The following is a 27,158-nucleotide window of genomic DNA, read 5'->3' as shown; positions in this document are numbered from 1 at the left end:
TGATGCAAGCTGATCCATCAGTCTTAGAGCAGAACAAAAATGTCTTAGTATGTTTCAAGGGACTTGAAATACAATTAAAGAGAAAAACCTTACAGAATCAGTCAACACTGCCTATTTTCCATTTTATAATGACTTTGTTTGCTTTGGGATGGGGAAAGAGGAAGACCTTATTGGGGACCTTATGCTGGCCTCACTTCACTTAAATGATTCTCCTTAGACTGGTTTTGTTGATTTTTATGATCATGCTTTTCTACCTGTAGAGTACATAAGTAGTGTATAACTGTACTCAGGGATGTGGTCTCCTGGGTTTCAATGTTTATATTTAATCTGTTTTAGTGTTCTTTGGCACTAGTTAATCTGAAGGTTATGGACTCTCTTTCCCATGTCATTGTGTAGCTACTGTGCTTAGCAAATATTATTCCACAGATTGCACAATCATTTTAATTAACTTTGTGGTGTGTAGGTGCTTATTGAAATGACCATCAGCAAGATAAATAGAAAACATTAGACAATTCCCTGTCTGAGATACTAAAGGCTGTGTTTAATCCTGTTTACTAGTTCACTACTTTCTATTCATTTGATTTTTTTTTTTTGTCCCTTTCATTCTGAATGGAAAGTGAAAACCACTTAATAGTAATTGTTGTTTGCCAAGAATGGAGAACATGAAAAGCAGTATGTAAAGCCCAGTTTTATTAAAGAGGTTTAACTTCCATTTCTCAGATACTAAGTCATACCTCTGTACTGTGGTTAGGCTCCTAACTCTCAGATAGAGTCCAGGTATGTAGTGACACTTCTGCATTTATTACATATAGACTTTTGCTTTCAAATGCACACAAGACTTTTCAGAAGTATTCTGAAGTTACAGGACTAGGCATCTGGAGACCTGGCTTCTGTACAAGGCTTTACCATCAACTTCCTCAAGGACTTAAGCAAAGTTTGAAAGTGGGGTTTTTTTACGCAATTACTTTGGACAGTGCATAATCCTGTTCTGGGGAATAACAAATGTCAGTACAAATCTGTGCTGCTTTGTGGATTCTGCTCTCCCCTGATGGATTGTGAGTTAGGGCTGTTGAGGGCTCTTCCAGCTTTTCACTTTCCTTGCCACATGATTCTGTGTCCTGGATACATTTTACTCCTTTTAATTCAAGTTTTGTTGTTTTGGATGTTTTTAGCTGTTGGGCTGTTACAAGGGCAGCGCTTCTCTCCCAACTCGGTTTTTCCCTCTGCAGTGTAACCTGTGGGTTATAACTACCCCAAAGCTGTCTTTCTGCTGATTTCCCTTTTATGTGCACTGTGGATAATGCAGCTTTTCTAGAGAGACCACAAGACTTGATTCATTGATGTTGTAAGAACTGTCAAAATCTTGTGACAGAAGCGGAAAATTTTGTTGACATTGGAAAGAGAGGTGGCTAGAGCTGTAGTCCGGGTTCCAGCTGTAGGGTTATTTCTATTAACTAAAAAGGGATTCAGAACCTTATACAGAGCTGTTTTTATGAATTTAAAATAATTAAGAACAGTTTTGTTTAGCCCTGGGTATTTCCTGAATGCCTTTGCAAGTCAGACAGTGTAGTGCTGGGCTTAAAAGCCTGTCTTCAGCTTGAGTTGTATTAAACAAAATATCCAAAAAGAATTTTTCATGGAAAAGTATATTAACAGTTTTTTAAAAGTATGTTACAGTTAGTGTTGCTGTTAGTAAAGCAGCTGTATATATTTTAAATTACAAATATGTATTTTAGAGTTCTCTGTGAATGAGACCCCTTCTTCATGCACTACCTGAGTGTCTGAGTGTCTCCTAAATACAGAAATAAGGTTAGTGATAATACTATTTTCTTTTCCAGCCTGTAAAGAAGATGTTTTTTTTCAAAGGTGATTTATTGAATGAACTTTCTGGTGTTGTGTTTATAGGTTTTGAAGAAATTCAGTAAAAGCTAAGTTGAATGTTATTTATAGTTCTGAACAGAGTTATATCCATGTTATTCTCTCTTTGTTCAAGAGGTAGTTTCCTCTGTGGTGCAGCCAGGAGCATCCTCTTTAGCTCTGACAGCCTGGTCTGACTTTTGGTTCTTCAGAGAGATGATTACTGCCATATTGTTGACTGATACCCAAATATCAAGGCAGTCATCTTGAATCAGATGCTGAGTAGAAAACTGAGTTAGGAGAATTTTAGATTCCTGAACCAATGGACTCCCCAAAGGTGCTGGACTTCACATCTTGGTAGAATTTAGCCTGATCAAAAATAATAGTATTGTTCTTTAGAGAAAAGTTGAATATAATAGAGGGTGGTGTTCTGTTTAGGTGTAAAAGATTAAAGATTGATCAAATGACTGGAAGGAAGGTTATGAGGAGCAAGCAAAAAAAAGAAGAGGCCAGAAAGAATAAATGAGTGTGTTTTGTATTCAGAGCAGTATGGGGAGTACATGTGCTTGTGTACTGTATAACCTTTGCATCTCCCAGTATCTCTCATAACCAAAAACTCAGTAAAGGACATGGGATAAGCATTGGCTATAAATACTTGTCTTCTACACCAATCCTTTCTGTCCCTTTGTCCCAGTGCTTCATTTGTTTCTCTTTTGTTTGTTCCTGTCTGCTCTTTTTCCAAGTGAAGCAGGATTTTTTTGTTCCTTGTTAATGATATGAAAAAGTACAAATGAAAAGCAGAAGGTCTGAAGCATACCTTCAACCATTAAGCTTGAGCAACCAGCCAGGAAGCCAGATGGAAGACCCCTTGTGCTGGTGATGGTGAAATCTCTCTGCTGAGATTTCAGTTTTATTGCTGACTGGGCTGCAGCAGGAGCTGCATGGAGGCATGTGAAGCACCTCCATGCTGTGCACTAGGATGGCATGGAAGGGATGTTGTTGGAAGACTGGAGAGTGAGGATGCTGGCCCTCCCATGGAACCCCCTCCCTCTCCCCCTTCCTTTTCTTTTGCAGTTGCACACAGCGCTGTGGCTCGGAGGTCATTTGTTTCCCACAGCTTCACAGACCACTGTAGCAGAAAGGGAGACAATGCTCCCTTACAAGGGATGATGTGAGGCCTTCTTTCATCTCTAATAAGCCCCTTCATTTGCACTGTGAGGCCTGTTGTGTGTTTGTGTGCGTGCAAAGTTCCAGTGTGAACTACCCTGCAGCTTCCACTGATAAAAAGCAACCAGGTTTTTTGCTTTGTTTTTCAAATGGACAGCTCGTGGCATGTTACATCCTGAGGTGGGTTTTCTGTTCAGTGCAAGCACATCAGGAGACATCCCTTCTTCTTTTCACATAGCTTTTAAAATCTAGGGCTCATCTGGTCAACATGGGTTGTCAGAAAGACCAAACTCAGAAAGCAAGGAAAGGAGGGGGGCAGCTGTCTTTAGCTCCCCCATGCTGAACACAAGCTCTGCCTGTTGCTGTGCTTGGGCATGTGCTTGAGCATGTCATGAGAGCTCTGTGAGAGCAACCACCCTGGAAAAGCAATGGACTGTCCCATCACAGAATCTGCAAGCAGAGGGGCAATTTGAGACCTTTTTCTTCTCAGTTATCCTGCTATAATGAGTAGAAAAGAAAAGGAAACAAACAATATGAAATTTTAAGGACCAGGAGTTTGGAGCAATGGTCCTTCTAGTCTGAGATATCATTTTTACTGTGTCCTCTGCCTGATCCTTTAAAATCCCACTCTTTGAGCCACATTCCACAGTCTGGAGAACTTTCCTGCTACATGATAGGAATTGTTTTAGCTGCCTTTTGTGCAGCAGAAAGTTTGTGCTCCAGTGGTTCTCCCTTGTCTAAGCCTTGTATTCTTGGACTAGGAAGGTAGGTTCATGCTGGTGATGAAGTTTTTCCTTGTCTTCATCCCCTTGCTTAGCCTGGACAGCTTCTTGCTACAGTTGATTCAAAGGGCTCTCTGTGAAGCCCTGTTCCAATTCAGTGCAGGATTATCTTAGGAAATGGCTTTGGTAGAACAGGTCTGCTGCAAGGCTTTGTGTGTTTTGTGTACAGCATCACTTTAGCCAAGGGAAAGAAGGTCCATCTTTTCACTTGTCTGCTTGGCTGTTGCAGTTCTTGCTTGGCTGTTGTGGTTCTTGGCTACATCATTCAGCCTCATGTTTCACCCCAGCATCCCTGGGTGTTGTAATGGTCCTAGTGTGAGCCCTGTGCTTGACCTTGCGACCTGGCCTCTCTAGTTTACTCAGGTTATCTGTTTAACATAGCACAGCTTGGGGAAGACATTGAGGTACACTAAGGAACAGTTATGCAAAACTGACACTCAGATATCAGCTATGTACTACTGCATGCTTTTCTCCACGGAACAAGTGTATTATACTACAGCAGGAATTTCAGTGAGTCTGACTCTGAACAATTTTGAGCAAAGTTCAACATCAATTTCTCAAAAATGTGAGATGAAGAAACAGTAAATCAGATGATTCCAGGCAAGGCAACTGGACTTTTAGAGATTACTTGGCATTTATAAGCTGGACAGCTGAGGGGTCAGTGTGCAAATCCATTTTCTATCACTATCCAGATGAAAATGAACCACTTTTTTTGAACTTTCAAATACATGAGATAGAGCTTTCAGAACTATGTTTAGATGATTTTAGTGGCCAGTGCATTGCTTTGGCAACTGGCAGACACTCCACAGTAATACATAGTTTGGTCTCTGAGATACTGGGAGTTCTAAAGGAAATATGCAGGTTAAACTTCATTGGACAGTCTTTGGGGAAAGCATTTCTTCCCACTGTTTCATAAAAATGAGTGTCCATCATTAATTACTCTCAGAAAGGTACAGAACACTGATGGATACATAAAATGTATCCATACATGAATCCATGCAGCAGTAAGCATGAATGTGTTTGTATGTCTTCAGTTCTGATAGATGATGTACAACAGTTGAATGTTTGGTCTGGAGGAGAGGTGGTATCTCTAAGAGAAATAACATTTTTCTGATTTCTTCAAGCATTCATATTTTCATCTTCCCTGGACTTGCAAAGAAGATACCACAGTAATGGAATCGTTACTTGTCTAATTTCACCATGATATCTGTAAATATGTTCCTTTCTTCTGCTCAAATGCTGTTGCATAGCTTCTCGAAACAGGTACTGTCTTTTGGAATATATCACTTAACCTTTTTGCCCACCTGAGCAGAGGAACACCAAATGCACTTTTTCTCATGTGATGGAAATACAGTAGCTTCATTCAGTGGTGCTGTCATGGCAGGGATCTAGTTATTTCACTACTATTTGAGATTAATTAAACTGTGAATTAATTAAACTTCTTGTGAACACAAAGCACATACCTCTCTAACAGAAGTAAAGAGAAGTGGAAAAAAGGGCAAGAAACCATAGTTATTTTAAATTCATTGCTAGTTGGACTTACAGAGCTCAGCTAATGGGAATTTCGAATTGCTATGGCTATACTATCTATTTTTCAGTGTAAAGATCCAGCAAGTGTATCTGAGAAGACAGGTTATTGTTTGTTTTTAAGGTGGAGAAAGTTCTTGACACTTGAGGATGTCCTGTGGCTATGAAGAGGTGTTTCTGAGAATATGAAGAGGGGTTTAGTGACAATGTTTCCAGTTGATCTCCACAGCCCTGTAAAAACATGAAAAGATCCTCCTAAAGAATTCGGAGCTGATAAAGGAAGACTACAAAAACCTCCACGGTGAATTTTACAGAATATGATTAACACAGTGTAATAAAAAACTGTCAGAAACTTTTTTAAAATTAGTGTGGTTTGTGGAGTACAGGTGCAGTACCTAAACACATCTTTGCTCTGTGAAGTTTCAAGGAGGCTTGAAAGAGAGTCTTGTGGAGTTTTAAGCTATTGTGCTTTTCAGCTGACATGCTAGCATAAGGAAACCAGTAGAGTTGCTTAGAGCTGTCTATAAATTATGCAGTCTCACCTGAGAGACCTCTGGACTTTGAGCAGATGAGAGGTAAGAGCTATGATCCTACTGATGTGGATCAGTACTCGGTTCCTTTTTTCATTTTTCGCAATACCGTTATTCAGTTTGAGTCCAATTTTCACATATTTAAAATACACTGTTTTAACAGCACGAGGAAGTCTTTCCCATGGCTTCCTCACATGACCTGGAGTGCAGTATGCTCATTGCTTTACGCTGCCCTGTCTCCTCATGCTGCTTGGCAAGCTCCAGCCAGTTAATCATTCCCTGCTGCCACAGGCTCAGCTATCCCCACCCCTCTCCATCTTCTTCCACTGACCCTATTTCAGTCTTGGCTCCCCACACTAAACTTTGTTCTCCCTCCTCCCTTCCCTTTCCACTGGAGTATCTTCTTCCTTAAGCCATCCAAAACTAAAGTAAGAGGATTATTGTGCAAAATACTCATTTGTTGGTAGTAACTGGCTCTTAGCTCTACCTTGGAGAGTAATGAGATGTTCACAGTGCAAAGTTAAATGGTAATCTGAATACTTTTAAAACTGGATTACAAAGGGGGAAAAATGAACCTGCTTTTAGTGAGACTGCATGAGATACACTTGAGACAGCAACTTAACTTTCTCTTTTCTCTTTATGCATTGGAGTGGTGTCTACAGACAAACAGAATCCTCCCGTTAGGGTGTTTTCCATTTAGTCCATCCAACAGTCCCCTTCAAGGAGGATGTGTTTATTCTGAGCAGGGTGCATGATTCATCACCCTTGGGTGATGAGGCAAGGTTTGGTGCTGACCTCAGACAATTTATCTCCTCTTGCACCCCACCCTCACCCTCTTCCTCTCCCCAGATGTGTGAAGCAGTTTTGTACTAGGAAACTGTATCACTGATAAAATCTTTTAAGGGGAATGTCCACCACATTATTACTTTCCATGTCACAGAGAATTTGTGCTGTTGCATAACAGTGAAGACAATTTATTATAAGTTTGACTGGACAAAGAAGAGGGCACAAGTAGATTGCTGAGAAGTGTTACTTTGTTGTGGAATCTCGCTGAAGCTAATAAAAAGTAGACTCATCCTGGTTGGGAGAAATGCAAAAGAGGGGGGAAAAAAAGGAAAGATACTGCTAAAAATGTCAGAAAATTCAGTCGTGCTTGAGACTGCAGTTTCTTTACCTCTGGAAATCAGCTATGTAAGAAGAATCTAAATAATAATTTTTGAAAGAAATATAGATCTTTATCTTGCAGAGAGATGGGATGTAATGTTCTGCTTGGAAGGTTAACACATGCAACAGATTTCCTTACTGTACTGGAGCAGGCGGGACTTTACAAGTCCCACACACGTATGCTTGATGTGATTTTAATCAGTTAAATGAGGCATATAAAAAGAATGAATAGTCAAGTCATTAACATTCTGCCTGTAGTCCAGTACTTCCCAGTATGAAAGGGAAATAGTTATAGCTGAGTTGATAAATATTTATTTCAGTGTTACTTATTTTGGTGGTTGCTCAAATGGAGAACTTGTACATCCCAAGCAATGCATTCTTCTGAGCCAATGCTGAGATGGTGTGTGTCCTCCACAGTGAGCCACTACTGCTAGATGTGCCAGCTTTAACATGCAAAGCAGAAATGAGATACAAGAACCTTTAAAATAATTTAAAGAACTCATGCTAGCAAAAGAAAAGCAGCATGTTAATTCCATTAATGTGGCAAAACTCCTATATGGGTAATAGCCAAGTCTGTGTGATGTGGTTCCCAGAAAACCCAAAAGATACACAGAATTTATTTGTGTCTTAAAACTCATTGCAAACTCAGTTAATCTGAGGGCTTATTGCAGTGTACTTAGACTAGTCTCTGATTTTATGCTTTATTTGGTATGATTCTATTTGGATGAAACTACTTTTCAAAAGAACTTTGCTTTAGGTTTTCCAGGATAATTTCACATCTGTAACTTTAAAAGAAAAATCCAGAAACAGCAGCAATGTAGGGCAAGTGCCTGCATTGTAGTTACACACTTAATTTAAAAAAAAAAAAAGAAAAAAAAAATTTTTAAAAATCAGAAAGACTAAACCAAACCTAACTCACCCCCCAAACCCTCCTTATTGCTGTTGTAGCAGATGTCTAATAATCACTTTGTATTGTTATAAATGTCTTGTTGTAACAAAGTTTTTGCTGAATTTCAGGATAGGTACTCAATGTAATGAGTCACCCTTGGGACAGAGTTCACTGCATTGTTCTGCACACACACACATACATATATATTCTGGGTTTTTTCTGGCTTGTAGATACCAGTTGTTGAATACAGTTTGATTCACTTCTTAGCCCAAGCTGCTAAGCAGTACTGCTGTGAAGCTGCTAAGCAGATACTGAATTACAGCCTCAAGTACAGCACTTAAAAGAAGTGACTTGTGTGCTGTAGAGAGTGTAAAGGAACTTTATGCATGGACTGTTCCAGCAAACATGGTCAGATTTGTTTTATGTTCATCCTTCTTTTTCTTAAATAAAGTTTGAGTCAGAGTATGTAAGATTTGAAATACTCATGCTTACAGATGAGATTACAGATGGAGCTGTGAAAGACATTGATTTGAAAAAAATGGTTAAAGCAGTAAAACATTAACACATTTACAGAGAAACATAGTTTTTGGCTTATTGTTTTTAGAAAATAATTACTAAGATTCAAGAACACTGATGGAAATACTAGTGCTATGTTGTGGGAGCAAAAAAGTCTTGGTATTTTCCATTGATGTACCTAATTTATGTATATGGTTTTGAAGGCAACACCAAATTTAGGATGGAAACGAGCTGAATTCTTCAATTCTGAAGTCATTATCAACACTGATATAAATATTAGCACTAACTGTTTGATGTGTTCTAAGTCTGATATGTTGCTGTGTTTGGCCTGGAAAGCACTCAGTTTTACAGGAGAATGGGTAAGTTTCTACACTGCAGCATTCTGTGCAGTAAGTGAACCTGAGTTAATTTCTCCTTTCCTGTTTCTGAAGGTGGTGAGCTTGATGTTGTAGGCAATGAAAGGATGGCCAGAGAGCACAGGGGTAGTGCTAGAAACACTCTGCCTCTTTCTTTTCTTTCTTTTTTTCCATGGATGTTTTCCTCTAGGGAAAATGCCCAGGCAGTATAATGGCTAGAATGAGAACGATTTGGCTCTTTTGCAGTCAATACATACCTTCATTTTTAATATTATATTCCAAATTGATTCATATACTACATGCATTTTGCTTTGGATATGACAAGACACTGGTGTGGCAAATTCCTTTACAGTGCCTTATTTACTCTTCTGTCTCTGTTTGGACTGACAAGATACCACCCAGCTGCGTTATTCCAAACTCAGCACTACTGCTGAGTATGTGACCACAGCTTTCAATTCCAGTCTCCATTCTGTGAAGACACTGCCACTAATAAACTCAAAGCAAAACATTCTGTAGGTTTAACTCCACAGTAGTGCCTTTGGAGAGCACACTAGTGCAATTAAATCTTACTGGTGTTTGAAAACTGTTTCTGTACCTTCTGTCATTTCACCGAAGTTGCAATGGTTATTGCTTAAATAAGTCACTGCTTCTGAAGAGAAAGTCTAGAGAAGCCAATGGAGAATGACTAATTTCAATTTTTCATAAATGTGTTCTTGCTATAGTCAGCTGTGAGTGTTATCAGACAAGTGACTGTGCTGCCTCTAGCTCTTATCTTGCTGTGTCTTGTAAATAAAGTAGGATTGGGCTGAAATTATCATGATAAGCTTTTTTTGGGCACAGAATAATAATGCTGGTTGTTCAGTAAGCATCTTATTTTCTGCTAGATTAGCATTGAGACAGTCACCTGGAGTGACATAAAAAGGCACTCTTTTTGCTGAAGCACTATATTTCACATGAAACACAAGTCTGTTATTTTCACCATTTGAACTAGTTGAAATTCCTGTGGCACTTCTTATAAGAGATAGGGTATAACATGTCTTGGCTAAATTCAAAAACCTGATCATGCAAGCCCAGCCAAATAATTTGTTTTTCTTTGGCAGTGCTTGCCTTTAAAAGAAGGATTATATTAACATTGACTAGGGACATACCAGGAAAAGTGGTAAAGTTTATTAGTATCACTATGAATTTGGGCACCTCTTCCCATGCTTTATGCTGTTTCTGCCACTGTAACCTTTGAATGGCAACAAATGTGTTTGAGCCATAGCTGCCCCCATATATCATGTACAAAATATGTCCACATTTAGGGTTAAGTATCATGGAAGTAGGTACCAGTTCATACCAGTAATTACCAGCTCTTTCTAAGGTACTCTAGGGGTACATTGTCTGCATATAAGCAAAGGTAAGGGTTGATAATTTATCAGAGATGAATCCCTGTTCCCCAATTTCTGTCAGATCTTTGATAATGTAAGTTGGTCTTGCAAATTGCCTCTTCCTTCTTGGAATTCATTTGATTATAGTCTGAACGGACTTTGTGCACTGTCCCAGCCAACAATGACCAGATGTTAGAGTAGGAGACTGGCCAGATGACCTAGATTACAGTACAACTCCAGGTAAGAATGAAAATGTCATAGTGGAGTGAAGGGAAGGAAAAGGGAAGGGCAATTGAAAGGCAGTTGATCTGCTTTCCAGTAAAGGATTTAAACTGTTGTTCTTTGTAATAGGAGTGGCTGGTAAATTATATTCCTTGTTGTGTAATAATTCCTGAGTTTTCAGAAAACTTTGGATTGGGAAGACAAGTATTTAAGTGTCTACTCAGACTTGCAACATATTTTTTGAAAAATATGTGAATATGGATACCCTTCCCTATTCTTACACTGCCTAAGCTGTTTCCTTGGAAGTCCTAGGCCCTTGGTCCGAGGCTGTTGTTTGGGCAGGCTGCCCGAGAGTGGGCTGGAAAGCTGGAAGATTCAGCAGGAAATCTGCTTGGCAGGTATCAGCATGGCCTGTGTCTGTCAGAAGATTTACTGGCATGTACAGGTTTTCACAAAGCATTTATTCTTTAAATATGCTTTACTTAAAAAAAAAATAAAAATCAGGGGGATTAATTTTTTTTTTTATTTTATTTTTTTTACTGGCTCTGGTCAGAAAATATTGCCAGCATAGTCAGCTGGAGTGTAGAATATATGAGCTGTTCATTTGATTCAGTGGCCATGAATGTAGGCTAGCCATGGCTGCAAGCTGTTGATATGCTTCTGTTCACCAGCAAAGGCTGGAAACTACAGGTATAAAACTCGGCCCAGATTTGCCACCAAAAGTGTTCCTGAAAATCCTGCTGCCTGCAGGAGAAGCTGAGTGTGCATGTACCTATCCACAGGGGGAAATCAGAAAGCTGTAGTACAAGTCTGCAGTTAGTAACCAAGCTTTGAATCCAAGTTCCTCCCCTTTTTAAAGTGAGCAAGTACAGGAGAGCACTTCCATTTTCTGACTTTTGGTGAACGAGCTGTCATTTTAACAACAAACCTTGCTTCTCTAAGTTGGAAAGGTGAATATCTTAAAGGTGAACCTCTTATCAAATTCTTCTGTGTTTCCAAAATAGCTTGATATTGTTGACTGACTTCAGAACTACATAGTGATATAGTTACATGGCCCCAGTTTTAAACTGATCATATACTATAAACTTTACCTAAGTTGATAGTAGCAAGATCAACATTTATACCTGCATATTGTTCCAAAATAAACTATGGAAATCCTTTTACTCTTCTACAGAACCAGTTATTTAATTTCATATGATTCATTTTCATTCAGGATTTTTTTACAAATTGTTTTGAGGATTAGTTTATCTTACTAAAAAAAAAAAAAAAAAGAAGTTAGGGAAAGAACAGTCTAGTCTGGTTATCTAGTTTGAGCAATTGTAAACCTCTTCCAGTAGTTGCTTTGCTGGAAGAACTAAGGCGTGTTTGTTAGGACCAGCATAAAAGACTTTCAAGAATGGCTGGTCTCCAGTAGGTACCAAATCTCTAGACCTTACTTATGTCTGGCTGAAATCTCTGCCCAAGATAGTAACATGCAAGATGCCTCACATCATGTGCACCCCCATTGACAGTAGAGGACGTTATTGAGTGTTGTGGTGATCAACAGTGTCCACAAGGCACTTTCCTAACTACTTCTTTCTAAAGAGTTTTCTTTTTATCATGATTATAGCATAATAATTAAATGAAGAATCTTGTTCAGTTTAGAATTACTGAATGTGTAAAGTACATGGCAAATGAATATGTAGAGCACAGTCATGTCTTATCTGAGTGATACCAAACTAGGCTCCCTAAACTGTCACTAACTTGCATCCATCCAGCAGCTATAAAATGGCTGTGAGCACTGTCCTTCAGAAAAGAATGCCTGCTTTTTTCTAAGAAAATCCAGTGTCATGGCACTATACACTTTCCAGGTCTCCTGTGCCTTGATGGCAAGGTAGTTGTATTTTGTCACGCAGCACGTTCAAAGAGCAATTTTGTCCTTTTCTCCTGTCTTGAAAATGTGCAGGTAATAAATAGATTTTTCTACTCCCCCAAACCCTGTTTTATGGAGGAGATCAGTCTTTCTACATTTGGGCCTCCAGCTTTTTGTTGACATTTTATTTCATGCATGAGTTTGGATATAAGGCTCTGTGAGATGACTCTGTGCTATTGTGAGCTCATCCTGAATCTCACATTCCATTCACCTAGGCCATCTGTAGCCTTCTGGCAGTTACAGAAACTTTCTACCAGTGCAGAGCTTTTATGGGACCTCCTGTAAGGACAGAATTCAAAGTTGGCTTCACAGGAAGGTCAAGTTGTTCAACCACATTCACTAACACACTACTTAGTCCATATTTAGTCCTTTCTTATGTATGGCAACTATATTATCTTTAATCGTATTGTTACTTGGTAACAAACTTGATCTCATAATTATTCTACTTTTTAATTACAGTTCTTGTTCATTTGCATTTTAATTACTGTTCTTGTTCATTTGCTTTTCAAAGTCAAGGGCTCCATGGTACAAGTTCTGCTTGAGAAACACATGTGGCGTTCCCCAGGGATTGTATTCCATCACAGCACTCAAGTTACTTGTTTTACATATCCATCCTAGCCTAAGTGTGAAGAAATTTGAATTGTTTCAAAGTGTAATGTAATCAAATAATGGAGTTTATCCTAAGGTAGGATAGGCAGCTCCAGTACAGAGGGAAGAACAGCAGTTACTTGGTTTTGCTATGTGGAATAGATGGTCTTCCCACTGCATGTCTCTTTTGTCACATCAGGCTAAATGAACTTGCCCATGGTGTTGCTTTCTAACAGCAGAGGTCAGTTTGCTTTATTGATTCCAAGACAGATAGTGAAATCACAGTGCTGCTTTTTGGAGAGGATGGATTAAGGGTAAGAAGTAGAAATGCCTGGAATTATTTAATTGGTCAATGACTAAAGTTTCTTCACTTTCTGGCAATTAGGTTATGCCAGAAAACAGACATGCTTCATATCACTGGATGTGCAGCTTAGCAAGTCACCTCTAATTCTGCTGGTGAATCTTCAGAAGTTCAGAGCAGAAGTAGTATACAAAAGATAGAAATGTGTTCACAACATAGGGAACAGTCCTTGCAGGGTGCTGCTGGCATAGTCATCAACCAAGCAGCCATTCCTTGGTGGAAGTACAAGACCAGGGTATTGTTTTTCTCACGTGACATATGGTACTATTTTTATGTGTTTAATAGGACTTTTTATTTCCAGGCTTGGATGGTGTGACATAGTACTTCCTGCAAATCTTTGTTATCATCTTTCGTTTACATGAACAGAGCAGCTTTTGAATGCAAGTTTAGTCTAATTTCTCAGTGGTCTTTCAGCCACTGTCAGCCTCTTGTTTTGCAGTTAAGCATGCTAACATCTCTTCTTCAGAAATGTTTTTTGAAAGGTAGGATTTAAAAGTTGAGTGGAACTCCCACAGTTCTCATCTCTCTGGCTTCTGCTGTGATACCCAGTGATGATCCTCAGCATGGTTGTCCCTCTTTCTTTTATCTTCTTTCCAGTTCTTGCAGTGGTAAGAGGATGTCAGAGCCTATCTGGAGTTTATGATGAGTGAGTCTGAGTTTTTTGCTTTTACAAAAGCCCCTAAAATCCTCTTCTTTGTGGGTCTGTTCCAGTTACTATACATCCAGTTGTGTTTGTGGGGAAGGTGTCTATATCCTCATTTATATCCAGCATCATGTTGCCATTATGCACTGCTGAGAAACTGTGCCTTGCAGACAGTGTTGGTTTAGGGCTGGACAAAGGCAGCCTCTCTTCCAAAACTAATTGGGGCAAGTTTGGTTAAATTCCTAAATTTCAGTCCTGGCTCCATGGGAAGTTCTGAGACATCTACTCTGTGTTCTGGTATTTGAACATGGTCGCACAGTGGCATCCTTTGTCTTGAGGCGTGATCTTGGGGTCTGTCACACAGGGATCCCCTACAACATTTCAGTGTAGCTCAGACTAGAAGGTTTCTTTTTAATTGAATAGATATAACACCAGCAACAAAAGACTGAGCACTTGTTTCTGTTGCATGGTTTTGGAGGTCATGTTTGTGCCACTAGTATCTGGTATGATGAGACATTAGCTTTCCTAACTGACACGAGTGGTTTTCCTGGCAAAGTCCTTGAAGGAATGTCATTACCTTGGAAATGCCATTGGCCATGCAGCAGGGGCCAGTCTCCTGTTACAGTCAGTAACAAGGCAGGGCCCAGTGGGGCTGCAGTGCTGGTTCTGCCTCAGATGCAAACCACACTCCCAGCTGTTAGTGGCTGCTGCCATCCACAGCACTCTGAGCGAGAGCCAACCCTCACCACCCCTCCCCAGCACAGCCCAGGCGGTTATCTTCTGCCTTCTATGAGTAGCCTACTGGTTAAGCTGCAGGTAGTTTGAATTACTTTGAATTTCCTGGCCTCAAATCTTGACCAGTGGCTCTGTTTATTGAGAAGAAATACTTGCAGCCATATATTTTTAAAGTACATGGGTTAGATTCATTCTTGTAGGGAAAAAGGGAGAGCATCTAGTGTTTCCATACGTGCTGTAGGCCAACACTAAACTCCTATGAAAATCCCACCAAGATTGCTTATACATACATGGGAGATGTATGTATAATACTTGATGAATTTTTTTAAGCAGATAGAGGGGTTTGTACAGAGAGAAAATGTGTGAATCACCTTAATTCTTTAATTTTTAAAAATTTCCTCTAGATCAGCAGAATCGTTGCGGGGGAAGGGAAGGAAGGTCATCTCTAGATCCAGTTTTATTGTTTGGGCTATTACAGCTGTCAAAAGTTAATTCTCAAGTTATCTTCTCTGCAAGATAGCTATATAGTATAACGAATTAAGATTGAGCTCTTTTTTGAAATTTATAATCTTGTTGAAATGACAGAGAGCTCATGTGGCATACAAGGTCAGTTGCTATGTTATATATAACTTCTTGTTTTCATCTCCTACTGTTCTTGCAGGGAACTAAAAATGTTTTAGACAACAGATGTGGAACACTTGAAATATTTGGAATGTGTGGGAATATACTGAGGGACCACCTGTCCTGCGATGTGAAAGACAGGATTGGTTTGTGAGCATTATTGGTTACTCCTGCAGTGAACAGAAGGACTCATACATTAAAAAAAAAGCAGAATGAAAACTATGGGATACTAGGTTGACTTAACTCAAGGAAACGTGGGGAAGAAAGTTGAATCCACAAGTTAAATACTTCTTAATAATTAGCCAATAATCCACATTTGAGTTTCCCTTAATTAGTGTAGCCTGGAGCAGTTTCTCAGTCTTAGGAAGCTCATGGTTAAGAAGAAAATAAACAGAATTTATCTGATTTAGCCTAAAATAAGATATTTTATTTATTGTTTGACTACTTCCACTAGTCAGATCCTATCTATTTAGTTACTAATTAATGATTACAACTAGTAATGACTACATTGGCTGTCCTTTGAAACCAACAAAACCCCACAAATTATTTACACATTGTAGAAAACCATGGTTTTAATAATAATTGCTGAGGATGTTGAGGTGGCTTGTTCCTGGTGTCTATTTTTCTACACTTTTACTACTTATTGACTAAAGTAAACAAATGCTGTTTCACAGATGAGGGAGCAAAGGCACAGATAGGATCAGTATGTAGCATTTGCATTTCTTCATTTGGAGTTCTGGCATGTGAGCACCCACAGTTCTTTATTATCTTTTTCCTTCAATGATTTTTAAAAAGGAGGATATTAAAATTGAGATGATAGCCACTTCCCCGCCTCAGGGAAGGATTGTGAAGATAGTTAATGTTTATACCATATACCCCCTCTTTCCCTCCCTGCAACTGTAGTGTGAAACTGCCGCTGCTCTGGTCCTCGCTACAGTGAAAAGGAAAGGTATCCATGCTCAGTGCTTCTGCCTCAGGCGAGCTCTGCCTGGGAAACAGGCAGTACCTCAAGCTCTGCCTTAACCATAAAAATTATACAGGAAATCAGAGAGAAATTCACAAACTGAGATTCATCCCTTGCTCTATGGACTTTGGAAACAGTGAAGTCTGGTTACCGTTAATGGCTCGGGTTCCTCTTTAAATTTTGGGTGTGGGCATGAAGCTGTCCTTCAAAACTGAAATCTCTATGTGGTAGCACATATCCAGAGTCGGTGAATGAAACAGCTGTTGGTGCACTCTCTTGGTAAGATTAATAGAAAAGTCAGGACACACATTAGCAACGTTTCCCACAGTAGGTACAATTTTCCCTGCCCTCAGATATAATGGCTTTCTGCTGGATTCTATGCAAACAAATTGCAGATACTGTGAGAGCCACAACTTCAAATTTCTCAGCCTTTTTGCATGCAAAAACCCAGCATTAATTATGCGTTTTTATGTTTAGAGTTCTTCATAGTTTGCTGGAGGGAGGTCTTTGTGATTAAAGGAAGCAGGTTTCATTGAGCCAGACTTGAGCTCTGGTCTGTCCTCTTTTTCACCTCCCCTCAGGGCAAAGACCAACAGCTTGAGGGTGACCCCTTCAAGAAGTTTTTACCGAAAAGGAAGATGAGAAAGGCTGGACAGGCTCTTTCTAATGCTCTGCGCTGGAGCCAGGAAAAGGCAGCTGTTTCTAGCCTTTCTGATGTTTGGGGGGGTTTTTAGGGTTTTGTTTTTGGTTGTTTTTTTTCCCTTTCCGGGTGGCTGGGATCTGGGCTTGCTGCCATATCTGTTTGTCTGTCTGTCTCATGTTGTTTTTCTCAGAGAGCTTCAGAGGCCAGTTGCCCATAGTCAGTTGCTGGGAACAGAGGTTGTTCCTTGTATCGTCTTAACTCTCCATGCCAGAGTGTTCTTGCTTGAATAGGAAACAGCGAGATCTGTCAAAATAGCCCTTTTCTTTAGGGCTTTGAGGCTGCATTCTCCATGGCCATCTGTTCCCTTTCACCCTTTTGGACAATGTTGCTATTTGAAACGAACCACTCTTTGCTCTCTCCCTTTTCCTTTGCCCTCCCCCTGCCCCCCCAAATCTGGGAAAAAAAAATTGTTTCTGGCCCTGACTGGCCTCTGGAGGATTCAACCATTTTATAGTATGAGGATTAAAAGTGGTATTTTGCAATTTTTTATTTTTCACTGACTTTAAAAAATTTAATACATCTCAGGAGAGAAGAGTCACTGTAGTCAAAAGATCATTTTGGATTTATGCATTAGCCTCCACAGAGCACTTCGGTGTCTTGTCGCTGCCTGATGCAGACTACTGTGAAAATTTGGCACATCTTGGGATATTTTGCATTATAGCAGGAACAGAAGGAACCTCCTATATTTAAGGCTGTATAACTGTTTCCCTTCTAACCCTCTGTCTTCAGTCAGAAAAGCTTACTGGGATGAAATTTTCCAGTCTTGGTTGTTGCCAAAATTGATTTATTTGCTTAATTCAGATAAAGTAAGTAATTTCTTTTTGAGAATGAGACGAAGAAAAAAAGTGTATACCTCCCTCCTCTGCTTCAGGATGGGCAGCTGTGCTGTGAAGAGAGGGACTGACTATCTGGGAAACTCCTGGAAAATCTGCGTCAGTTAGAGAGTGAAGCCAGACCCCTGTAATCGTCAGTCATTTTAACATCCTGCATGTTTTATACTGCCTCTGTGTGTGTGTGTGCCTAAGCACATAAATATATATGTATTTTCAGCTTTGGAGATGAGTCAGTACTGAACAGTGAGTCCTGTACTGTACATGTACTGAAATGTTTTGTCATACGTCTTCTGTTGAGAGAAAACACATTTTTTGTACAGGGGTATGTTGGCTGTGCAACAAAAAAAATGTGAAAGTGCCCAATTAATTTATGTTGAAGAAAGCTGCTCCAAGCTGTGTTTTGAAGGTACTCTGAGTATTCAGATACATCTGCTAGGTCTATATGTAGGGTTTGCTGGGCTAGCCAAAAAGATACTTTGTCAGAGAAGAGGCTGCATCCTTCATCTTGAGTTACAAACTGCTCTGTACTGAGAAATAGGTACAGCCAGAGAAACCTATATTGGCAAGTGCAGACTTGTGGTTAAATACCAGTTAAGAAATGCACAGTCAACTGTGATGATACTCATTTTGAGAAATAATTGAGTCCATTGTTCTGTGTTTGAAAGGCAGAGTTGAAATTGAACATAGCGGTTTTTTGCATTTAATATTTTCTAACTTTTATGTTCTTAGTCATACAAGCAAAACATTCTTCCAGTTCAGCTTTTGTGATTGATAGTATTAAGCATTTGGCCAAATCTGAACTCCAGATGTGAACAGCTGTAATTTGCAAACAGTCATCTCTAGCCCCCAAATGTTTGGCTGGCCTCTGTTTCCATGTTGCAGGCTGAAGGACGATTGCTTCCTTCTGGGATTTCAGTTTTGATAACTCTGGCTCATGATCCAAGCTTTACAGCTCTAAGATTGTTGTTTATATTTACACCTAGAGGGAATTCTTGCAACTGTAATGTATGGGAGCAGTGGTAAGAATGCCGAAGGCTAAATTTTCAAACAAATTATGGTGGTCATCATGCAAAGTAAAGCAGTTTTTCAGTTTGAATTGCGATAACAACCTGAGTACTATTTAACACTGATTTTTAAACATAGTCCTTGTGGTTATCAGCCTCACTGTGGAGTTTTAGTTATTGCATGTTTCAACTCTCTGTATAAAGAAGTTGTCACTCACCAAATTTGAAAATTACTTGGAAAGCTACTACTAAAAGTAAAAGATACTACCAAAATACTCTTCTGTGCCCAGGAGTGAAAAGGACATATAACTTAATTCACTAGCTCAAAGCCACGTTACTGGGCTGTGATCAGAAATTGATACTTGTTTAGACATTTTATGCTGAGTATATTGAGAAAATCCACCCCAGTGGAGGCTGACTGTCAGCACTAGTATTAATTGAGGAAACTCTCAGGTGCTGGCAGTGACCTGACTGTAGCAGCACAATGGTCTCTGTGGCTCCTTAGCAGAATATATTTACCTGGGAAGATATTAGTGCTATTGAAAACTAGCTTGTATACATCTACTGTCCTTTTCTGTCTGCCATGTAGGCACACACCATCAGCCCGCTCCTTAAGAGATGGGCAGCTGTGTCAGGAACACCCTTGGTAAGTTAGTACTAATTGGTGCTTTCATTGGCCACTTTGCTGGAGAACTCATTGTGCAACTGGACTCTCTCTCCCTCCTACCCCCATCACCCTTCCACACCATGACTCTGAATTTAAGGTTCATTTGCAGGCTGAAGTGCTGCTGCTTTTGCATGCACTGTGACAGTTTCCTGGGTATGAGAGCTAAATTGCCATGACACTGTTTCTTTACCAAGACATATTTTATGGAAAAAAAAATGTAGACTGTGGGAATTATCTGCCTCTCAGACCGCAGCATCCTATAACATGACCATATTGCTGTGAACTGCATTCTGAAACTCACTGCAGTTTCAGAGCTGTATCTCACTCACCTGCCCCCAGCTGTATTAGCTTTTGTGCTGCCTTTCTGGGATTCAGACATTTAGGCTTCCAGGCTTCAGGCTATGTTGGCAGGGTGAGTGTGACAACGGGCTTATTCACTTCTAGTCTGGAAAGTTCAGAAGTGGCAAGTCCAGATGATGGGTAAACACTAGCAGAGGCTGATGAAGTTTAACAGCTGAGATTAACCATCCTGGGAAAGTCAGATAAGATAATGCCATGGCTGTGTAGGTCAGAAGGCTGAGGCTTGCAGCATGCAAGGCTTCAGTTGCTCTGACAGTGGGATTCTAAATCTCTTTTCTTTATTCAAGCCTTAAGGGACCTACATACATGTAATTCTAGCATTCTTCCCCCTCCCTCCTACATACCTTCTGATTAATATCATGATCTGTTTAATTCCCTGAAGGAACTTAAGCAAAAAAAATTGCAGCAATAACTTGTAGCATGATTGGTGAGGTGATAATTAAAAGCATTTTCTGGATCACAGGGCCCTAGCATTGCCAGATGCCATGATTGGGCAAGCTTTGTTTTTTAACCTATGCATCCTTTATATGTGCAGGCAGGCAAAATTCCAGATCTGGGTTGTTTGGGTTTTTCTCTTCCTCCCTTAGCTCAATGGTTTGTGATTTTATTTTCTAGTTTTGGAGAGACAGGAAGAAGTGACTGCATAGGAGAGGCTCAAAAGAAGAAGCTGTTTTGTTTTAATGGCAGTAGAAAACAGGCAGGGAAGGAACTCTGGATACAGAGAGAGTGGTGCAAATTAGTATAATTGTAGATTTTTGAAAAGGAGGGAATTTCTCAAAGACTGCTGTTAGGGGAAGGACATTTAGCTGAGGGGTAAAAAATTTATCCTCAGTTACAGAAAGGAATTGACTTAACTGATTTCTCCTACTTGTTCTTCACCATCCCTCCCACCAAATCACTACTTGTTCTGTCATTTGCAGTAGCACTGCAGCAATGATAGAGAGCTGGAAACTCATCATTTTTTAATGTGCTGTCAGGTGACAGAGGCAGAACATTTTCACCAGGAAAAAGAAATATCTGTTCCCAAGGCTCTCAATTCCACAATTCCCTGATTTGGGCCCTGTTTCAGGTGCTGTAAACCACCAGCTGTCTTCCCACCTCCACAGATCTCCTGAGACCTGATTGTTTTGGTCATGGCTGGTAGATTGTCTGGCAAGAAATCAGACCAGCTGGATTTTTTCATTTCTTAATGTCAATTCCTCCTTTAGGTCATCAGGCAGGAGTCTCAGTACTAGCATATGTGTGTTTCTCATTCTTAACTCAGAAGAGAATTGACATGAACTCACCAATGAGTTCAGTGAGGGAATGAGAACTGGTATAAAACACATCGGTAACAGTAGGCATGCTGGTGTGGGATTAAAAGTAAACCAGCATCTTGCATCTCTCGAGTTCTCTGGTGAACCCTTCCTAAATTTTGATCTGTGTAAAGGTCCCTGCTGATTTTTTGGGGGTAGAATAATGGTTAACATTACTTTTTTGAAAAAGCTTGTAATGTTTTATGGAGAATACTACAAGTCCTTATTTATTCACATATCCTTATTTATTCCCCCATGTAAGTGGGTAATAATCAGCAGCAGCTAAGAGACTTGTAATCTGCAATTCTCATGAAAAGGAGATATTTAGGTCAGGAAGTATCTTTTTGTTCTCTATTTGCCTAGTGGTTTGCATGTTGAAGATGAGAGCTCTAGGAGTTGTCGCAATGGAAATAATGAATGACTGGAAAAAAGACAGCAAAAAGCACCTTAATCTTGTTCTAATATCAGATTAACTGTATAAAAATCACCCAGAATGTGTACACTGAAAGACATAAGTATTATAAACAAAAAAGTGTGAAAACTCACCTCTTTGGGGCATAAGAGAGAAATAAACTCTGTTGTCCAAAATGAGAAGTGAGCTCAACCCCTTTCTATTGCATTCACTGTCTGACTCCATCAGAACTTTGCACCTGGAGTCTATAACTGGCAGTTTTTGGTCTCTTGATGATGATGACTGAATTGAGCAGCCTGTTTAGTGTAATCTCAAGTTGGCATGTAACACATTTGTTGTTTTTTTTTTTAACCGGGGATTAGTAGGGGTTTAAGCTTAATTGCTTTGTTTGCTAAGTATATTTTGATGACTGTGCTATGAAAAAAAAAAGGAAAACTAAATTACATGTCATTGATTACTGAACAATCCCAGCTTCCAGATAAAATATTTCTACTTAATTAAAATTTGAAGTAATATGGAAATAATCTGGGGGGAAGGAGGGGGGGCGGTGTAATTTGTAAAGATTCAGAGCTAGGAGGTTCTCATAAGTAAACCTGCCAGATTCCCTCTCATAAAAAAAGGAAGAGCATAAGCATTTTAAAAGTTAGAATTTTCACATGGCTAGTTTTGTGGCCAAGCTTGATTTCTTAGAGCAGAAACTGTTTTTCCTGCCATATGTCCTAAATAATAAAAGACTATATGAAGTCAGGAGTTTGCTTTGAGACATAGCTTAGCTGATCAGCACAGAGAGTGAGACAGTCACCACTGTAGGGTAAGAGAATCAGAATCACCTTTTGACTTAAGAAGAAGCTGTGGAGAAGGGCTGAAGATGGCAGAAGCCAGCAGTGGGAGTATGAAGAGCGCTGTGGTTAGTTACTTCACAGATGAGTTTGGCCTGTGGGTAGTTTTTTATTGTGTGATGGGTTTTTCCACCATTGCATATTTTTATACTTGTACTTTCTGAGTAGGTGACGATGGAAAAATAGATTAGGGGTTGAAGGGGATTTTTTTTCTTCTTTTTCTTCTGGTCTCATTGTTAGAGATCTGCACCAAAAATACAGACTAAATGCAATGCAGGTGAAAAGTAGTGGTCTTTGAGCTCTGCCAGTGAACCGGAAAGCTGCACAGCCAGAGTGAGAGGCAAAGTACTTTCATTCTTATTGCATGGTGTGCTGTTTTTATTGAGCTCAGTAGTTTAATTCTTTATAAATATTTTCTTTGTACTTTCAGAGAGGTTTTTTTCCTCTTTTTTGATAGAACAGGCTTTTATCAAGATGGTTGGATGTTAAGATTTGAAAGATCTGGGGACTTGTTGCTTTACTATTTTATTATTTCACTGTCGTTTAGTTCATCAATCCATTTTTAACATTTGATGAGAAAATGTTTTAAAATTACCAACTGATAGAAATTGCAAAGGGCACAGAGCTGGGGATGGACGTGCCCAAAGGCAATGATACATCCATCTGGAAAAAAAAAGTCAATATGTGAGAACATGGACAAGGTGGTACAAGGAACATATTGGGTTTTTTTAATCAAGACTATAATCACATTCTGCTGGCAAGGACTTCTTGCATTTAAAAAAACTGTTTTGTTTGTTTCATTTGGTTGAAGATACTGGGCTAGTTGTCCAGATTTTCCTAGAATAAGAAATTAATGGAACTGAAGTGACTTTATAATTAAATTCCCTTCCAACATACTTGCAACAATTGGGACTTGTTTACATGAGGATTTAGTCTGTAAAATGTACCACCTTATACACAGAGGACAAGGTCTTTAAGATCAGGTCTGTACTTGTAAGGCTCTGGTTGGACATGCTAGAGTAATTCCAGGAGCAGTATTGAGCTGAATAGCTTAAATCCTGCTGTTCCCTCCAATGAAAAAGGGAAGGTGAAAAAAAATCACTTTCCCTGTCCTGCCTATATGTGTCATTCCTCTCTGTGACAGGAAAGTTAGTTATAGAAAGTTTGTTTTAATTGCATTGATAAGGAGAAACTAAATTAATCTTGTTCTCATGTGTAAGTAAGGCCAAGTGTTGTGGGCAAGATCTACTGACAGCTCCTTCCTGGGCATGGGAGCCCAGTGCAAGCCTCTTCTGCTTGGAAGCAGCACTGCAGGCCTCTGCTGAAGTCACCCTTTCTTCTTTGTTTTTCCCCTGGTTGTGGAGAGGCATTTACTTTGCATTTGACTCAGACCACAAGCAGCTTTATTTTCACTTGTGACAGCTGTTCAGTGAAAGTGAAGCAGCCAGTTCCTCCTCTGTGTTTGCAGTCCAGAACAGATACGGTGTCTGCTGGTGTCTCTGCCAGTGCACTGGAAAGTTCAGCTTCACAGGAGACAGTGGAACAGGCACCTCATACAGTCCTTGGCCTGTCTGCTTTGAAGATTAGTTTCATGCTATTTTTTTGGTGTGAGAAAGGAGGGAGTGTTTACAGGAATTGAAATCACCCATTTTACTAGAGGTGGACCTGATACAGAAAGCTGGGAGTTGCTCAGATATCTTCTCCCAGCCTTCTGACATTGACCTTCACCTCCCCATGCTGGGATCCCATCTCTGTGTTTCTGAACACCCACTCCCTTACTGCATACATACGGTGTCACCTTTCTCTCATCTGTATGTCAGCTCTGTTTTCTTACTTTCCCTAATCCCTGCACTCCCTGTATCACCTGGGTCATGAGCAGAAACCATGATGCCAGCAGTGACTGGAGTAAGAGCTGGCTTTAAGCGCACTGGAGAGACTGGAAGTGCTGCCCATCAGCTGACTGCAGGTGCTGTGGAAGCGTCCAGCCCACAGCATGGGTAAGCACTCCATACCACTCTGCAGTGGTTCAGGCTGGAGAGTTTGGGGACCTCTGAGCAGAGACTGAAGTCTTATAAACTTGTTTTCTTCTTGGGCCAATGTTGGCGTAATACTCCCCATCTCTAAGTAAGAAAATGTCAGGGTTTGGAAGCACAAGGCAATTCATGCTGGAAAAAAAAATCACTCTCTCTGAACAGTGTTATTTATCTACTTCCTTTGTCCAGTTCATTAATGTCTAAGTAGTGGTTGAAATAACAGAAAAGATTAAGTCCAAGGTTTTTTTAAGGCCATGTTTCAACTTAAATCTGTTTTCTTAACATATCCTCTTTCCTTCCTCTGAGACATTTACTATCTTTTTGTGTTTAGAGCAAGAAAAAGGAATGCAGCATATGTTGTCACTGCCCTTGAACTTCTTTGCAAAGCTGGCACTGCTTCCTCCTGTTTGCTTCACTTCTTGTTTTACCTCTCTATCTGCCTAATGCATCAGTTCGCAGGAGGATCCCTTATAAAATGGAAATCTTTCCAGTGAGACATTCCCTTCCGCCTTGCAAAAAGTCTTTGCTGTAAATTTGCTCCAGGTTTGCCAGCTACTTTGCACCAAAGTCATAAATTTTAATAACTTTAAATGATAAGTCATTAATTTTAATAAATTTTAATTAGAAGAGGATTTTTCCTCTTCAGATAGGGACTGACACAGTATGGTACAGTATGCTTTCCTCCTGTATAAGAAAATAAAATAAATTACAGCAATTAGCTTGTTCTGCCACAAACCATACAAATATAGCATTTCTGTTCACTTTGGGACGGGTTTTAGGCCTAAATTTAGGAATTTATGAATCCATTAGGAATGCAGAATTAGGAATTTCTATGGAGTGATATCGCCACAGTGTAATAGCAGCAGGTTCCAAGCTTTTAACCACTTAATGCCTGGTTCAGGATTGCAAAAACAAGATGGTACTCCTTCTGTTACCTAATAGCAGATACATGATTTGAGGAAAGTTTGGATGTGAATTTTGTGGCTGTTTTGTGCCAGCACTAGCTACTTCTGGAATATCTGGGCCCTTTGTAGTGAGGGGCTCACAAGCAGGGGTGCTGAATTGCTTCTTGGTGGTGTGGAATTGTGGCTCCCAGCTTTAAACTGGGGTACAGTTACGTCAGTTGTGAGGGGAACACCTCCACACCCACCAGAACTCATTTTTAGTGGCCTCACTTGAATTTTGTGATTCTCACTCATTTCTAACAGGGTAAGGAGAGAAGGACTGTGTTGACTGCAGCTTATTCCACATGAAAGGTTGTCAAAACTTTAAAGCTGCTTCAGTGTCTTATACTCCATTATCCTGTTTGTACAGTAATAGCATTTTACTTCTGTGCTGTTAGCACAAACCCAGAAATTTGTAGAACTTAATGAACTTAATTAAGTAACTTGCTTTGAGTCGTTTTAAGGGAATGGAACACAGACCTCCCAGCACCCTGTTTTAACACTGGAGAGTGTTCACTCCTTCAGCTGGAAAATTAAATCCAAAACATAGATGAAGATGAATTATTCTCGATAGCACATCTACCTTCCCAACAAAGATGGTCTAGACTAATTAACAGAATAGCATTCCTAATAATGAAGGTTCCAGTTAGATGCTTTGGTGAGTTATTCAGGTGGAAGTTTGCTACTTACCAAGATATTTTTTTTAGGTACAAGAAAGCAGCCATCCTCTCTGGCACAACTGTTCAGACTAAAGGGGTGTTCTGGAGAACATGTTATTGTGCATGTCCCAGTGAGCTCCTGTGATGTGGGAAGTAATTCAGACAAGTACAGAGTCCAGACTCTTGTCAAACTATTGGCTTGAACCTGGTGCCTCACTCCTTTCTTTTGTAGACCTTAAACTTCTAAAGACCTAATCCAAATCCAGTTGATGTTAATTGAACCTTTTATTGCTTGGGGAAGGTTTGAGGTCTTTGGCTGCATCCTGTAGTGCACTGCAATCATTCCAGGCCCTTCTCTCCCATCTGCTGCTGTCCTCTACCTAATGCAGAGGTGTCCTTCTCATTTCTTGCAACTACCAGCAGCAATATAAATAATGATTATCATTACATGCCAGCACTTTTGGTCTTATTCTTTAATGGTATTTTTCCAAAATAAAAGCTTTAGTGAATCAAGAAACTATGCTCTTGCTGTGAATAGTTAGAAGGGCAGGTAGGGGGGAAGTAACAAAGCCCACTTCCTTGCAGATGTAAAAGTAATGAAGTGTTTTGAACCTGAACCTTTCAGAAGCTCTGCTGGGCTACAAGATGACTGTCATCTCAGCACAGTTTTGGTAGTACTTATAATTTAGATTTCAACATTAACTGTTGCATTACAGATCATTTCAATGGAAACATAAGGCAGCTTTATTACAGTGTCTGCTTGAACTTTCAGTGACTTGGTTGACAAGGATTTCATAACTGTCCTGGGAAAGCAGTCTTGTTTGTTGCCTGATAGATGACAGGAAGTTACCTGACTTAAAATCTAGCTGTGTCTCATTCACTCATGGCTTTTTAACAGTATGGACTGTCTACCTCAAACAGTTCAATTTTGAAATTGCACGTGATCATTTATACCCACATAACAACTAGGATTTTATTTCTGAATTTCAGGGGTTTGTTTGTCTCACTCTGTTCTTGAAGTGTCATTTGAAGTGCAAACAAGGCACCCATCAATCTGTTCATCTTGCAGAGAACTTATGATGGGTAAAGACGAAGGTCTCAGGCACCTGCCTGCCTGTGTATGTGTACGTGTGCATGTGTGGGTCTCTGGTTTCAGCCTGAACAAGCTGAGTGCAATGGCAGTTAAGCAAGCTGCATCATGTGGC

At 39.8% G+C, this 27,158-nt stretch overlaps 1 protein-coding gene across 2 annotated transcripts in view; it reads left to right on the top strand.

The window, feature by feature from the left end:
• Positions 1-27,158, top strand: part of RAD51B (RAD51 paralog B) — a 366,995-nt gene that overhangs the window by 177,950 nt on the left and 161,887 nt on the right. The gene's annotated exons all lie outside the window — the stretch shown is intronic.

Source organism: Parus major, chromosome 5, assembly GCF_001522545.3.
Source record: "Parus major isolate Abel chromosome 5, Parus_major1.1, whole genome shotgun sequence".
Taxonomy (NCBI): Eukaryota; Metazoa; Chordata; class Aves; order Passeriformes; family Paridae; genus Parus; species Parus major.
This window is presented reverse-complemented; position numbering and strand designations above follow the sequence as displayed.